We start from the raw sequence: 17,810 nt of genomic DNA on the forward strand, positions 1-17,810 counted from the left end.
AACCTTGGCAGTCCAGGCAGAGACCATGATCACGGTTGCTATGACCCATTCTGAATTTTCTACCTGAGTTGAAAATGAGGTGAGAGTGAAAACAAAGGTTGATGTTTACATTGCTGGTATCCTATGGAATCATTGTAGAGTTTTTGACAAAAAACAATGTAAGTTCTGTTGTTTTTATTTTTTATTTTTTAAAAGATGAGCATCTCTGAAAGGCAAGGGCAACAGGATTACATGCTAGATGAGTTTGCTAACATAACTTTGCCTTCGGCCAGAGTAATGCAGGACTAAATAGTGGACTCAAACTTTTGTTAAGAGTGTGTTTGAGGTTCTGCTAGAGGTTGGTAATACTTGATACCATTGACTAAACAATACTCCTATACTATCTGGGAATTGATCCTCTTTGAACAAATGGGTACATTCAATACCATTTGTTGCACCATTGTTTTTAATGACAAAAAATCTGTAAATAATCTGAGCATATATCAATAGAGAAATTATTGAATAAATTGTATTATATTTATTTATACTATGCAGCTATTAAGAATGAGTTAGATCAATACTTACTGACCTTGAGAAGTATTTTTTTCTTGAAGAAAAAAAATACCATGATGTTAAAAAATATTCCAAAATTACACCTGAGAGACTTTAAAACTTCTTTTGTTTATGATTTGAACCATATATGAATCCATCTGGTTGATAATAAAAAGCAAATTATTAAATTATAGTTCTTTGAATTTAGCTAGTAGATAGCACTTATCTTGTGCTTGGCGCACTTTTCTCTGCCTCAACATAGCTGAAACAATCTCGAGAAAATATTATTATAATAGTATAACAGTATAATAATAAAATTACTACTTTTTAAAAGTTAAAGGAGTAAGTAGATTTGGGGTGGTAAAAGGTGGAGTAATAAATGTGCTAAATTGTTTGTTTACAGTTAGGTACTTTAAAAAATGTTTAAATTAGAGACAAAAACCAAAGATGTTTTATACTTCTTTTTGAGTAGTAGGAGAAGAGATAGAGAAGCAAAAGTGGTCAACGTAAAAGCTGTAGAATTGCCTATATGACTTCATATTGATACAGCTCCCATGAATGGAGGAACATCAGGCTTCTTGATCCTCATGCCAGTTTAGATAAAATGACACGGACACACATGGAGTGGTTTTAAGGAGCGGAGAGTTTAATAGGCAAGAAAGAAGGAAGAAGAAAGAAGGAAGAACCCCCCCTCCCCCCGTACAGAGACAGAGGGAAGGGGGCTCCAAAGCCAAGAGAGGAGACCCCAAGTGCCACAGATACCAGCCAGTTTTGTGAGTAGGCTGGAGGAGGTGGTGTCTGATTTGCATAGGGCTCTGGGGATTGGTTTGACCAGGCATGTCATTCACATAGCCCTCGAAAAAGCTGGCCCTCCCACTCTAGCCTTTTAATATGCAAATACAGGGCACCAGGATGTTCTACACACGTGGGGATATGTGGGGGCTGCCATGTTGCCAGGAACATGTGGGGCAAGGACAAGAAGGCCTTGGGGGTCGCCATGATTGAGTGGACCATTTCTAATGGCTTGCATTTGCATATCAAAGGTTGCTGGCCTGGCTCTAAGAGCTGCTTTAAAAAGGAAAAGTTTCCAAGGACCACTTTTCCTCTCTATCTGCCTAAAATAATTTCTTAGTAACTCCTACAACAATATCTGTATAGAGAATTGCAGTTTTAAAGACATTTTCACATCTAGCTCCCTACGTGTCAGAGAGCTGGATATATGCCTGCCATTTCACAGAAAAAAAAAGCAGAACGTCTCTGAGTGCTGGCTAAATTGGACAAGTGATAAAATCTGTATGTGGAGTCAGTCAAGAGAAAATTAAGGTTTTCTTCATTGGAGTTTGGAATTGAGATATTCTTCAGAGTAAATAAATACATGAGCTGCGCTGTGGATGAACTCACAGCTCTCTTGTATTTTACAGAGGCTCTGAAAGATTCAGAAACAGAATGAGGATGGAGTAGAAGGGATACCATCTGGGTCGTGATACAAGTTAAGAGGAAAAAGCAGAGGACTTGGGGTATGGAGGTCACAGATGAATTAAAGTGATGATTATGATGAGTCTGGGTACAGAGCTCCCACTTCTGGTAAGGTTGGACTAGTTAATTAAGACTAGCCCTCCTGCTGAAGATAACTAAGAAAAGCTGACACACACACATGAACACAAACATACACACACACACACACACTTCATATTAAAATGATATTCTCAAAAGTGCCAGATAAGATAGCTAAAATATAAAAAAAAATAGAGTAGAGAATTATGGGGTCAGAAACCACAAGAAGATAGATTCTCAGGGAGTAAGGCAGAGTTTGGGGCCAGTTTTCCCTTGGGATAGCTGCCATTTCCTTAGCAGGTGACTAAGAACCTAAAAGGTTGAATGCTGCCTTTGATAGCATTATAAGTGTAGAGATACAGGGTTTGACATTCAGGGCTCTCTGAGGCCTTGGGACCATAGAAGGGCTATATCCTAGGAGTAAGGGTATACCTGATGCAACAAGCTTTCACAAATACTGTAGCTCAACTCATGTTCAATCCCTGAGTGGACTGCAGTGATACTGAATTACCTTAATCCTCAGATAAAGGCAGAAGCAAAGGAAAATCTACTTTGGAGGAGGCTAATAGTTTCTTAGGCCTCACATAATTTCTATGAATATTTTAGAAATACAATGTTTGGCAAACAAAATTTAGCCAGATGCATAAGAGACAAGATCACCTGAAAGAAAACCAGCAGAAACCACAGATAAGGAATAATCAAATACACAGCTTAAAATACTTTTTACTGTGCTCAGAGACAGAAATTAAAATTGAGAAAATAGGCATATAATTGGATATATGTAAAAGAATGAAAAATAAAGTTCAGAAATGAAAAACGCAACAAAAAATTAAGAACTGGTGGCTGGCAAGATGGCCGAATAGGAACAGCTCCGGTCTGCTGCTCCCAGTGAGATCAATGCAGAAGGTGGGTGATTTCTGCATTTCCAACTGAGGTACCCAGCTGATCTCATTGGGACTGCTTAGACAGTGGGTGCAGCCCACGGAAGGCAAGCCAAAGCAGGGTGGGGTGTCACCTCACCCAGGAAGCACAGGGGTCAGAAAACTCCTTCCCCTAGCCAAAGGAAGCCGTGAGGGACTGTGCTGAGAGGAACAGTGCACTCTGGCCCAGATACTACCCTTTGCCCACGGACTTCGCAACTCGCAGATCAGGAGATTCCCTCGGGTGCCTATGCCACCAGGGCCCTGGGTTTCAAGCACAAAACTGGGCAGCCATTTGGGTAGACACCGGGCTAGCTGCAGGAGTTTTTTTTCATACCCCAGTGGTGCCTGAAATGCCAGCGAGACAGAACCATTCATTCCTCTGGAAAGAAGGCTGAAGACAGGGAGCCAAGTGCTCTAGTTCAGGAGATCCCACCCCCACAGAGCCCAGCAAGCTAAGATCCACTGGCTTGAAATTCTCACTGCCAGCACAGCGGTCTGAAGTTTACCTGGGACACTCAAGCTTGGTGGGGGGAGGGGCATCCGCCATTACTAAGGCTTCAGTAGGCAGTTTTCCCCTCACAGTGTAAACAAATCCACCAGGATGTTTCAACCGGGCGGAGCCCACCACAGCTCAGCAAAGCCACTGTAGCCAGGCTGCCTCTCTAGATTCCCCCTCTCAGGGCAGGGCATCTCTGAAAGAAAGGCAGCAGCTACAGTCAAAGGCTTATAGATAAAACTCCCATCTCCCTGGGACAGAGCACCTGGGGGAAGGGGCAGCTGTGGGTGCAGCTTCAGCAGACTTAAACATTCCTGCCTGCTGGCTCTGAAGAGAGCAGCGGATCTCCCAGCACAGCGCTCAAGCTCTGCTAAGGGACAGCCTGCCTCCTCAAGTGGGTCCCTGACCACCATGCCTCCTGAGTAGGAGACACCTCCCAGCAGGGGTCAACAGACACCTCATACAGGAGAGCTCCAGCTGGCACCTGGCGGGTATCCCTCTGGAACCAAGCTTCCAGAGAAAGGAACAGTCAGCAATCTTTGCTGTTCTGCAGCCTCTGCTGGTGATATCCAGGCAAACAGGGTCTGGAGTGGACCTCCAGCAAACTTCAGCAGACCTGCAGCAGAGGGGCCTGACTGTTAGAAGGAAAACTAACAAACAGAAAGAAATAGCATCAACATCAACAAAAAGGACGTCCACACAGAAAACCCAACCGAAGGTCACCAACATCAAAGACCAAAGGTAGATAAATCCACGAAGATGAGGAAAAACCAGCACAAAAAGGCTGAAAATTCCAAAAACCAGAAAGCCTCTTCTCCTCCAAAGGATCACATCTCCTCACCAGCAAGAGAACAAAACTGGACAGAGAATGAGTTTGACAAATTGACAGAAGTAGGCTTCAGAAGGTGGGTAATAACAAACTCCTCCAAGCTAAAGGAGCATGTTCTAGCTCAATGCAAGGAAGCTAAGAACCTTGAAAAATGGTTAGAGGAATTGCTAACTAGAATAACCAGTTTAGAGAAGAACATAAATGACCTAATGGAGCTGAAAAACACAGCACGAGAACTTCGGGAAGCATACACAAGTAACAATCGCTGAATCAATCAAGCAGAGATTGAAGATCAACTTAATGAAATAAAGCATGAAGACAAGAATAGAGAAAAAAGAATGAAAAGGAATGAACAAAGCCTCCATGAAATATGGGACTATGTGAAAAGACCAAACCTACATTTGACTGGTGTACCTGAAAGTAACAGGGAGAACAGAACCATGTTGGAAAACACTCTGCAAGATATTATTCGGGAGAACTTCCCCAACCTAGCAAGACAGGCCAACATTCAAATTCAGGAAATACAGAGAACACCACAAAGATACTCCTTGAGAAGAGCAACCTCAAGACACATAATTGTCAGATTCACCAAAGTTGAAATGAAGGAAAAAATGTTAAGGGCAGCCAGAGAGAAAGGTCAGGTTACCCACAAAGGGAAGCCCATCAGATTAATAGCAGATCTCTCCGCAGAAACCCTACAAGCCAGAAAGAGAGTGGGGGCCAATATTGAACATTCTTAAAGAAAAGAATTTTCAACCCAGAATTTCATATCCAGCCAAACTAAGCTTCATAAGCAAAGGAGAAAAAATAAATCCTTAACAGACAAGAAAATGCTGAGAGATTTTCTCACCACCAGGCCTGCCTTACAAGAGCTCCTGAAGGAAGCACTAAATATGGAAAGGAAAAATCAGTACCAGCCATTGCAAAACCAAACCAAAATGTAAAGACCATCAACACTATGAAGAAATTGCATCAACTAATGGGCAAAATAACCAACTAGCAACATAATGACAGGATCAAATTCACATATAACAATATTAACCTTAAATGTAAATGAGACAAAAGTCCCAACTAAAAGACACAGACTGGAAAATTAGATAAAGAGTGTGCATCAGTGTGCTGTATTCAGGAGACCAATCTCACATGCATAGACACACATAGGCTCAGAATAAATGGATGGAGGAATATTTACCAAGAAAATGGAAAGCAAGAAAAAGAAATAAAAGCAGGGGTTGCAATCCTAGTCTCTGATAAAACAGACTTTAAACCAACAAAGATCAAAAAAGACAAAGAAGGGCATTACATAATGGTAAAGGGATCCATGCAACAAGAAGAGCTAACTATCCTAAATACATATGCACCCAATACAGGAGCACCCAGCTTCATAAAGTAAGTTCTTAGAGACCTACAGAGAGACTTAGACTCCCACACAATAATAGTGGGAGACTTTAACACCCCACTGTCAATATTAGACAGATCAATGAGACAGAAAATTAAAAAGGGTATTCAAGACTTGAACTCAGCTCTGGACCAAGTGGACCTAATAGACATCTACAGAACTCTCCACCCCAAATAAACAGAATATACATTATTCTCAGTACCACATTGCACTTATTCTAAAATCAACCACAAAATTGGGAGTAAAACACTCCTCAGCAAATGCAAAAGAACAGAAATCATAACAAACAGTCTCTCAGACCACAGTGCAATCAAATTAGAACTCAGGATTAAGAAACTCACTCAAAACCACACAACTACATGGAAACTGAACAACCTGCTCCTAAGTGACTACTGGGTAAATAATGAAATTAAGGCAGAAATAAACAATTTATTCAAAACCAATGAGAACAAAGACAAAATGTACCAGAATCGCTGGGACACAGCTAAAACAGTGTTTAGAGGGAAATTTATAGCACCAAATGCCCACAAGAGAAAGCAGGAAATATTTAAAGTCAACATTCTAACATCACAATTAAAAGAACTAGAGAAGCAAGAGCAAACAAATTCAGAAGCTAGCAGAAGACAAGAAATAACTAAGATCAGAGCAGAACTGAAGGAGATAGAGACACGAAAAACCCTTCAAAAAAATCGATGAATCCAGGAGTTGGTTTTTTTGAAAAGATCAACAAAATAGATAGACCACTAGCTAGACTAATAAAGAAGAAAAGAGGGAAGAAGGAAATAGACACAATAAAAAATGATAAAGTGGAGATAACTACTGATCCCAAAGTAATGCATGCTACTATCAGAGAATACTGTAAACACCTCTACGCAAATAAACTAGAAAATCTAGAAGAAATGGATAAATTCCTGGACACATACACCCTCCCAAGAATAAACCAGGAAGAAGTCGAATCCCTGAATAGAACAATAGCAAGTTCTGAAATTGAGGCAGTAATCAATAGCCTACCAACCAAAAAAAGCTTAGGACCAGACGGATTCATAGCCGAATTCTACCAGAGGTACAAAGAGGAGCTGGTACCATTTTTTCTAAAACTATTCCAAGCAATAGAAAAAGAGGAACTCCTCCTTAACTCACTTTATGAGGCCAGTATCATCCTGATACCAAAACCTGGTGGAGACACAACAAAAAATTGAAAATTTTAGGCCAATATCCCTGATAACATCGATGTAAAATTCCTCAATAAAATACTGGCAAACGAATCCAGCAGCACATCAAATAGCTTATCCATGACGATCATCCCTGGGATGCAAGGCTGGTTCGGCATATGCAAATAAATAAATGTAATCCATCACATAAACAGAACCAACAACAAAAACCCCATGATTATCACAATAGATGCAGAAAAGGCCTTTGACAAATTCAATACCCCTTCATGCTAAAAACTCTCAATAAACTAGGTATTGATGGAATGTATCTCAAAATAATAAGAGCCATTTATGACAAACCCACCACCAATATCATACTGAATGGGCAAAAGTTGGAAGCATTCCCTTAGAAACCTGGCACAAGACAACATGCCCTCTCTCACCACTCCTATTCAACGTAGTATTGGAAGTTCTGGCCAGGGAAATCAGCCAAGAGAAAGAAATAAAGAGTATTCAAACAGGAAGAGAGGATGTCAAATTGTCTCTGTTTGCAGATGATGTGATTGTATATTTAGGAAACCCCATCATCTCAGCCCAAAGTCTCCTTAAGCTGAAAAGCAACTTCAGCAGTCTCAGGATACAAAATCAATGTGCAAAAATCACAAGCGTTCCTATACGCCAATAATAGAGGGCCAAATCATGAGCTCCCATTTCAATTATAAACTCCCATTCATAATTGCTACAAAGAGAATAAAATATCTAGGAATGCAACTTCCAAGGGATGTTAAGGACATTTTCCAGGAAAACTACAAACCATAGCTCAAGGAAATAAGAGAGGACACAAACAAATGGAAAAAGCACTCCATGCTCATGGATAGGAAGAATCAATATAGTGAAAATGGCCATACTGCTCAAAGTAATTTATAGATTCAATGCCATCCCCATCAAGCTACCATTGACTTTCTTCACAGAATTATAATGAACTACTTTAAATTTCATATGGAATCAAAAAAGAGCCTGTATAGCCAAGACAGTCCTAAGCAAAAAGAACAAAGCTGGAGGCATCACAGTACCTGACTTCAAACTATACTATAAGGCTACAGTAACCAAAACAGCATGGTACTAGTAGCAAAACAGATATATAGACCAATGGAACAGAACAGAGGCCTCAAAAATAATGCCACACATCTACAACCATCTGATCTTTGACAAACCTGACAAAAACAAGCAATGGGGAAAGGATTCCCTATTTAATAAATGATGTTGGGAAAACTGACTAGCCATATGCAGAAAACTGAAACTGGACTCCTTCCTTACATCTTATACAAAAATTAACTCAAGATGGATTAAAGACTTAAACATAAAACCTAAAACCATAAAAACCCTAGAAGAAAACCTAGGCAATACCATTCAGGACATAGGCATGGACAAAGACTTCATGGCTAAAACACCAAAAGCAATGGCAACAAAAGCCAAAATTGACAAATGGGATCTCATTAAACTAAAGCGTTTCTGCACAGCAAAATAAACTATCATCAGAGTGAACAGGCAACCTACAAAATGGGAGAAAATTTTTGCAATCTATCCATCTGACAAAGAGGTAATATCCAGAATCTACAAAGAACTTAAATTTACAAGAAAAAAACAAACAACCCCATCAAAAAGTGGGCAAAGGATATGAAAGACACTTCTCAAAAGAAGGCATTTATATGGCCAACAAACATATGAAAAACAGCTCATCATCTCTGGTCGTTAGAGAAATGCAAATCAAAACCACAATGTGATACCATCTCATACCAGTTAAAATGGTGATCATTAAAAAGTCAGGAAACAACACATGCTGGAGAGCATGTGGAGAAATAGGAACGCTTTTCCACTGTTGGTGGGAGTGTAAATTAGTTCAACCATTGTGGAAGACAGCATGGCGATTTCTCAAGGATGTAGAACCAGAAATACTATTTGACCCAGCAATCCCATTACTGTGTATATACCCAAAGTTTTATAAATCATTCTACCATAAAGACACATGCACGCATGTTTACTGCACTACTGTTCACAATAGCAAAGACTTGGAACCAACCCAAATGCCCATCAATGTTAGACTGGATGAAGAAAATGTGGCACATATACACCATGGAATACCATGCAGCCATAAAAAAGGATGAGTTCATGTCCTTTGCAGGGACATGGATGAAGCTGGAAACTATCATTCCCAGTTAACTAATGCAGGAACAGAAAACCAAACACTGTGTGTTCTCACTCATAAGTGGTAGCTGAACAATGAGAACACATGGACACAGGGAAGGGAACATCACACACCAGGGCCTGTCAGGGGGTGGGGGGTGGGGGGTGTAGGGGAGGAATAGCATTAGGAGAAATACCTAATGTAGATGATGGGTTGATGGGTGCAGCAAACAACCATGGCATGTGTATACCTATGTTACAAACCTGCACGTTCTGCACATGTATCCCAGAACTTAAAGTATAATAAAAAAGTTAAAATAAAAATAAATAAAACATAAAAGTAAAAAAATTAAGAACTTACGGTTTACAGCAAATTAGACAGAGTTAAGGTGATTAATGAATGGGAAGATAGTTCAAAAGAAAATATCTAGAATTAAGCTGGGTAAGTTAGAAAGATCAAACATACAAGATACAGTAAAATATATGGTAAGATGATCTAGCACATATGTAATTGGAATCTCGGAAAAAGAACAATGAGAGATTGGAACAGAACAGCATCTGAATAAAATGGCTGAGACTATTTCAAAAATAGATAAAAGATATCAAGAAGCCCTACTGATTCCAAGCAAGATATGTAAAATGGAATTATTACCTAGGCACATCACAGTAAAACTACTGAACACTCAAAATAACAATCTTGAAAAATGTTAAAAGCAGCTAGAATAAAAATATCAATTACTTTCGAAGAAGGAACGAATGCAATGACCACTAACTTCTCAACAGAAACATCACAAACCCAATACCTTGGAATGACATCTTTAAAATGTTGAAAGAAAACATGCACCACCCTAGAATTCTATACTAAGTGATAATTTTCTTCAGTAGTAAAGGTGATACAAACACGTTGTTTTAGTTATTTGTTGTTGCATAACAATATTACACAAACATAGCAGCTTAAAATAATGCATATTTATTATTTCACAGTTTATGTGGGTTGAGAGACTGGGCATAGGTTAGCTGAGCCCTCTGCAAGGCTGCAATCAAGGTGTTGTCCAGAACTTGGTTTTCATTTGAGGCTCTACCAGGGAAGACTTTGTTTCCAAACTCATGTGGTTGTTTGCAGCATTCATTTCTTTTCAGGCTGTCAGACTGAGGGCCTCAGCTTCCTGCTGGCTTTCAGCTGGAGGCTGGAGGTTTTAAACCCATGTATGATAAGAGGAAGGCTAAATATCAATAAGCTAAGCATTCATATAAATAAATTAGGAAAAGGAAGCTAAATTAAAATCAGAGGAAGTAGAAGAAAATAAAAAAGCGTCAATAAGGATACTTATTGACACTTTTTATTACTTTAAATCAATGGATAAAATTTATAAAAGTCATAAAATATCACTGTGCATCCTAGACATAAAAATATATTAAGAAGCTATCATATACAACTTTATGCCAATAAACTTGATAAATTTAGATGAACTAGAGAAATTTATGGAAAAAAAATACAAGTTTATAAGCCCGACACAAGAAGAAATAGAAGATCTGAAGAATAGAAAAACATTTGCAAATGAAATTTATAAGCTTTTCTACATGTAAGGGAGGAAATCTGTATTTTTACCTCATAGGTTCTTAGTTGAGACACTCCCCTGAAAATAAAAGTCAGATTAACAAGAGAAAAACCAGTAGAAGTTTATTGACAAATGCTATACACATCACACAGGAGAGGCCTCAGTTCAAAAGTACTTTTCTCTCAAGACAGTGGCCTAGTGGTTTTACTTAAATAGTACTTTAACCAAGAGCCATAAACTCTACAGTGAAAAGACAAAAAGGAGAGCATCTTCAGGCTTCCAAAAGGCGGGAAAATGTGAGAAGTTAAGTTTATGGGAAGAGTAAAATCTGCTTCTAGATCCTCAGGCACCACTGTCTCTGAGCTGAAAAGCAAGCATTGTAAAGGGGCCTATCTTTAGGTGGGAAAAGGCAGAGGGAAGAAAAACCTTGTCTATGGAAATTGTCCTGCCATCAGGCAAGCAGAGGGAGGAGGAGAGTGTCCTCCTGCTTTTTAGTATTCTTCAGCTCAATAATCCCAAGTATTTTAGACAGCAATATTTTGGTTTTCTTTATACACAGAAAATTCCCAAACGACTTCACTAGTACATTTTACCAAACATTTAATGAAAATAGAATGGCAATCTGTTAAAAACGATGTGACATATGAAGAAAAGGAGAACATTCCCCAACTCATTTTGTAGGCCAGCATAATCACGGATACTAAAAATCTAAGTAGGGTATAACAAGAGACATTTCAGGTCAATATTACTCAAGAACATGCATGAAAAATCCCAAATAATATAATAGCTATTCAAATCTAGCAATATATTAAAAATATGATAGATCTGAACCAAGTTGAGTTTACTCCAGAAAGGCAAGGTTGGTTTAACAATACAAAGTTGAGCAATGTAATTCATCACAATGTAATTAAGGGCAAAAATGATGTGTTCATCTCTATAGATGCTGAAAAAATTGATAAAATTCCATATCCATTTATAGGGGTAAAAAGCTCCTCTAAACAAACTAGTAATAAAAGAGAACTTTCTTAAACTGATAAAATTATCCACAGAAAAAAAGCTACAACAAAAATCATACTAAATTATGAATTGCTAGAAGCTTTTCCTTTATGACTGAGAACAAGACAAATTTGCCTGTTATCACCTCTTCTATTCATTGTTGTACTGGAGGACCTTAACAGAGAAATAAGGTAAAATAGAAACTTGGAACTGATACGGAGGAGAATGAAAATAACTGAACTCTACAAATTTGCTTGGCCCTGCTTTATTTTGGGAAGGGTGTGGCTAGGACTATTTTGTTCTAAGTTTTGTATATCTTTTTTTTTTTTACATTTCTTATATTTGGTTCTATGCAAGTGAAATGGCATATCTGGGAAAAAATATAAAACGATGGTTACTGGCCATTTGAATTGACTTCTGAAGGAAGGAGACATTTTGAATCAGCCTTGCTCTAGTCAATGGGGCTTTCTGAGGCTTAGTGAAAATTCGTACTTGTGCCCTATTCAGGCCAATGTTGCTGGAATATCTTATTTTGATTTTACTATGGCTGACAAAAGGCAGAGTACAGAAAGAGTATTATTTTGGAAGATATTTTCTCTGGGGCTATTTTTTTAGAACAAAATCAACAGGGTACTGATATGTGTTTGGATACTGGAGCACTGACTGATCAGTATTGTGATTCACCTACTCTTAAAGAAAATGACATACATCTAGCTATTGCACATGCAGAAAAATGTCTAAGCCTGATGCTAATGGATGAGTAAGCTTAGCTTCAACAATTGGAATGAAAATAAAACAATTTATTTTAAGACTTGCTATTACTAGACAAGTTCAAACAACAAGGATGATCATGATAGAATTAATAAAGATCTTTGTATGATGATAAACTGACAGGTCATGCAGATATGAAGGAAGCAATAGATGTAACCTACATAGACATCAATGGAGCTTTGATTATATTAAAATGATATTCTCCTCCAAAAGAGATGAAGATTTCTCTACTATTCTTAGATATCTACTGGGAGGGTGAAAGGAAGGAAAAGGTAATTGAGGGAGTCACTGGGTAGGTGAAAAGTATACTCAGCATGAATATACTTGGGAGTGGGGTCATAGGTTCCTAAGTGAATTTAGGATGTTTCCACAGATGGCGTTAACCTTGTTTCCTTTTTAGTCTGACTCAAGTGGTTACAGCTAAACACGGTGAGTGTTTTCCACTGATTTGGCTGCTATTGGGCTGCATATATGCAATGTCAAAACAACAGAACACTTTTGAAACTTTGCCAACGTGGGTGATTGACTCACACAACCAGTTACAAATAAATGTTTAAGGGTCTTCCATATACTGAAGAGCTGATGTTTAAATTCATCTTACTTCTCACGGACACATAAAGTGTGATAAAGCTTGTTGCTCCTGGGTAGGCAATGAAAGATCAGCAGCACACCACTGAAAAGATGTGAGTGTAGCCATATGTTGAGCATCCCTAGTAATTATGGAATGCTTTAAAATGGATAGGTATTCACATATTGAAGCTATAAGTTTCAGATATTTATCTTCTTTGATGCAGCCATCTGAACCAAATCTTGAGATTTGGTTTTTCTTTTTTCTTTCTTTTTGAGACAGGGTTTTGCTCTGTCACCAGGCTGGAGTGCAGTGGCACAGTCTCAGCTCACTACAGCCTTGATCTGCCAGGCTCAAGCAATCCTCGCACATTAGCCTCCTGAGTAGCTGGGACTACAGGCAAGTGCCACTACACCTGGCTATTTTTTATTTTTTTTTTTGGTAGAGATGGGGTTTCGCCATGTTGCTCAGGCTGGTCTTGAACTCTGGTATCAAGCAATCCTCCCACCTCAGCCTCCCAAAGTGCTGGGATTGCAGGTGTGAGGCACCATACCCAGCCAAAATTTGGTTTTCCGATGTGATTTCAGGATTCTAGATTGAGCGCTGTTTCTTCTACACTTTCCTTCCCTCAATCTCCATGTTAGGTTGTTCAGAGTATGCACTGTACAGGGTCAACACATTCGAGGAGGCACCATTCACATTGGGGACATATACAGAACTAACTTACCTGGGAGCGCTGCAGGTGAGTGTAGACATTCCAGGCCTCTTGGCTGAGTCCTGAAGCAGCAAGATAGCGCCCTCTACTCCATAAACTTTCACTCTCTCAACTGGTCATGCACACCTCAGCAGGGCCTGCGCTCTCACATTTACTTGGAGATGAACATGTGAACATGGCTATGCTTTCTTCTGGCTGTACTCTGAGTATCTGGATTCCAACATTTCCTCTTACACTGAACTTGTCATAGTCACCTCATCTGGGGTTGGAGTATGTGCGCTCCTTATGTTTTATGTGCTGGGCAGGAGGTAAGTTCACAGGAATGTATGGTTTTGTATGTGTGTGTGTGTGTGTGTGTGTACACAAGCAGCTGCCACCCTCAGGCCCTGGGACGATCTTAGTACTCAAGTGGAGTACATTCGAATAGGCTTTATCCAGTCCCTAGAGGTAGTGTTCCCCTGATTCCTTTTCTCTCTCTCCTGCCCTTCTCTATTTTTTTACACACTGGCTACCTCTATGGTCACTGTGCTAGGCTGAAAAAAATGGCATCTCTCCCAAGATATAGCCACTTCCTAAGCCCCAGAACCTGTAAATATTTTCTTACATAGTAAAGAGTGAATATTACCTTATATGGCAAAGTATGTGATTAAGTTAAAGATATTGACACGCAGTGCTTATCTTGAATTTTCTCCGTGGGGCCTAAATGCAATCACATGTGTCCTTGTAAGAGAGAGGCAGAGGGAGTTTAGAGACAAATACAGTCACCTAATGTGGTCAGAGGGGTCAACAGCTGGTTGCTGTGTATGATTGTTGGGATTACACATTAATATATATATTAGCTTTCTATTGCTGCATAACAAATTGCCACAAACTTAGTAACTTACAACAACAAATAGTTATTGTCTCACAGTTTTTGTGTGTCAGGACTCTGGCCATGGCTTAGTTGGGTCCTCTGCCAGGCTGCAATCCAGGTGTCAGCCAGAGCTGAGTTCTCATCTAGAGGCTCAACTGGCAATGGATCTGCTACCAAGCTCTTGTGGTCATTGGCAGAATTCATTTCCTCGTGTTTGTAAGACTGAGGACTCTGGCTTCTTCCTGGTTATTGGCTGGAGGCCGCCCTCAGCTCCTAGAGGCTTCCATAGCTCCTTGTCACATAGCCCTTTCCATAGGTCCACTCAACATGGCAGCTTACCTCTCCAAAGCCAGCAAGGAAGAAAGATAGCAAGTTAGCTAGTAAGATGGGGTTATATAATGTAATGTGATTACAGGAGTGACATCCCATCGCCTTTGCCATATTCTGTTGGTTACAAGGAAGTCACAGGCCCTACCACACTCAAAGAGAGGGAACCATACAAAGGTATGAACTCCAGGGGTTGGGGATCATAAGGCCACCTTAAAGCCTGTCTACTACAATACATTCATTTAAGAAATTATATGGAAAGATGTTGGTCAAAGGGTACAAAGTTTTTGCAGGATAAATAAGTTCTGGAGAGCTAATATACAGTCTAGTGACTATAATTAACAATACTGTATTGTATACGTAGAAGTTGCTAAGAGGGTAGATCTTGAGTGTTCTCACCACACACACACACAAAAGAAAGAAAACGGTAACTATGTAAGATGATGAACACGTTAATTACCTTGATTGTGATTATTTCACAATGTGTATGTATATCAAAACATCAAATTGTACACCTCAAATATATACAATTTTTATTTGTCAATTATACCTCAATAAAGCTGAAAATAAATTATTAAAGAATGAGAACATTTTCCTAATTCAGGCGAAAGTATCACATTGGTTAGTAGTAGCTTTTTGTCCACCCCAGCACTCTTTATTTTTTTCTGACAAAAGTAGTGCTAAAATGATAAATCAAGGGACAGACATGTAGTTATTAGCTGATGGAAAGTGATAAAATTGGAGAGGATGTAATCATGGTGTAGTTTTGCAGGTGTTCTTTCCATTTTGATAACGTTTACTAGAATGTGCCTGGTTTTGGAAAACAGAAATCTTAATAAATAAACCATCACAACTTAAAATATCTCCTATTGGCTCAAATTCTTCTTTTTTATCAGACAAATTATCTCCCAAACAGGTTCTATAAATATGCATTTATTATAAAGTTGTGTGTTCATCTTAGTGAATTTAGAAAGTAGGGGTTGCTCATTAGTGTTGATCTAGTTTCTCTGGGTTCCTGTAACTAGAAGGTATGATGAGCTATAGTGTGTTGACTGAAAAATACTTGAAAATAATTTTCTTCTTCTTCGAAATCTTGTCCATTCTCATTGGCCCAAGCAGGTTTTAGGCCTGAGTCACCACTTACCTGGAATGTTGCCAAAGACTCCAGACTTCTCTTATTCTAGTCTATGCCTCTCTGATTTGTGCTTCTCCTCAGCTTACATACTTTGTGTAGTGCTTCATTCCCCTCACCTTAAATTCTGAGTCCTTTTGACTGTTCTCAAAGGCCCCACATGGTCCCCCTACAGGCCAGTTCCTTCAGGCTCTTCCTATCAGAGTGAAGGAGAAAAACATGCTCTTATATGCCATAGGTCTTAGCACATTGTTTCTTCTACCTGAAATACCTTCTTCCCTTTCTTCAACTTGTAAACTCCAACTCATTTCTTTAGTGCTTTGTTTTATGTAATTATTAACTTATATTATGAAACATTTCAAACATAAACAAAATAGAATAACATAATAAACAAGCATATCCCTACCATCTGTTTTAAAAATATTGGTATCTTGCCATATTTACCTCAGATGTATATTTTTCCAACTTCTATGGTAAACATTTTCTAACATACAGAAAGTTGAAAGAATGGTAAAATGAACACTCATATACCTGGTACTGAGTTTCGACAATTGTTAATATTTTGCTTATTCATTCTCCTTCTCTCATTTCATTTATTTTATTTATTACTACCTCCCCCAACACCACATACACGTGGAACATTTAAACCTAAGTTAAGTCATTGCAGGCACTTCACCCCAAAATATTTCCACATACCTCTCCTAAGAGTAAGGTGTTCTCCTACGTAATGTTCACATCATTGCTGCACCTACGAAAATTAACAAGCATTCCCTTACTTCATGTAATACTCTGTCAATATAAATTTTTCCCCGAAGTATCTTTTTATAACTATTTTTTTCTATGCAACATCCATTCAAATTTCACTCATTACATTTGGTTTTGTTTCTTTAAACTATTTCATTCTAGAACGGTCATCCCTACAATTTTTTCTTATGATACTGACTTTTTGAAGTCATCAGGAAAATTGACTAAGTGGCATAATGTATAATCTGGACTTCTCAGAATCTTTCCTCATGTTTTCATTTAACATTTACTTTAGAACATATGTCTCCTGATAACTGAACATTTTCCTCTTTCCCATGACTCTTTTACCTAATGGTTTTAGCATACCTTGACGCCTGAATCAATGATATAATTAGTGATTCTAAGATGGTAATTTTCTAATTCTTTCAATTATTCTACATTTATTAGTTGCCATTCAGCTAAAAAGAAGAGCATTTATCACTGATCAACTGGGAGTGAGCTCCAGTTTTTCCTCTAGGGTGATTACTTCATTCTTTTCCTTTAATTAGCAATTTTTAAAGTAAGTCATCTCAATTGATGGCAGATGAGTGGAGTTTTCCTTCTTTTCTTCCTTTTGAGTATTATTATGGGCTATCTTAGTGTAGGTTTCCCCAGAAACAGACCCTGAGACAGAACTCAAGTGAAGGTAGTTATTTAGAAAGTGATTCCAAAGACACTGGCAGAGGAGTAGGGAAATGAGACAGGGAAGAGATGGAAGATAATCAGGGAGTGTTACTTAGTGGCTCACCACCGCAATTAACTAGAGCTTAATCCTGATGCAGAAAAGAGCCACGTAACACATGTGCCACAGAGCTGTCTCATTTGAGAGGTATTTATTCACCAATTTCTGTCAGTCATTCTTTGAAGACTGCTCCTAGGAGCATTAGTTAATTGGTATTATCAGCTGGCCAATCTGGGCAGGCAAAAGGGCTCCAATATCCAGAGAAAGCCCTCCAGCAAAGAAATACAGGTGCTGGCAGGTACTGGCACTCAGAAGTCTACTGATTAAGGGGTATGAGTAAGGCACCAACAGTTAAGG

This window comes from Pongo pygmaeus, chromosome X (genome assembly GCF_028885625.2).
Source record: "Pongo pygmaeus isolate AG05252 chromosome X, NHGRI_mPonPyg2-v2.0_pri, whole genome shotgun sequence".
Lineage (NCBI taxonomy): Eukaryota > Metazoa > Chordata > Mammalia > Primates > Hominidae > Pongo > Pongo pygmaeus.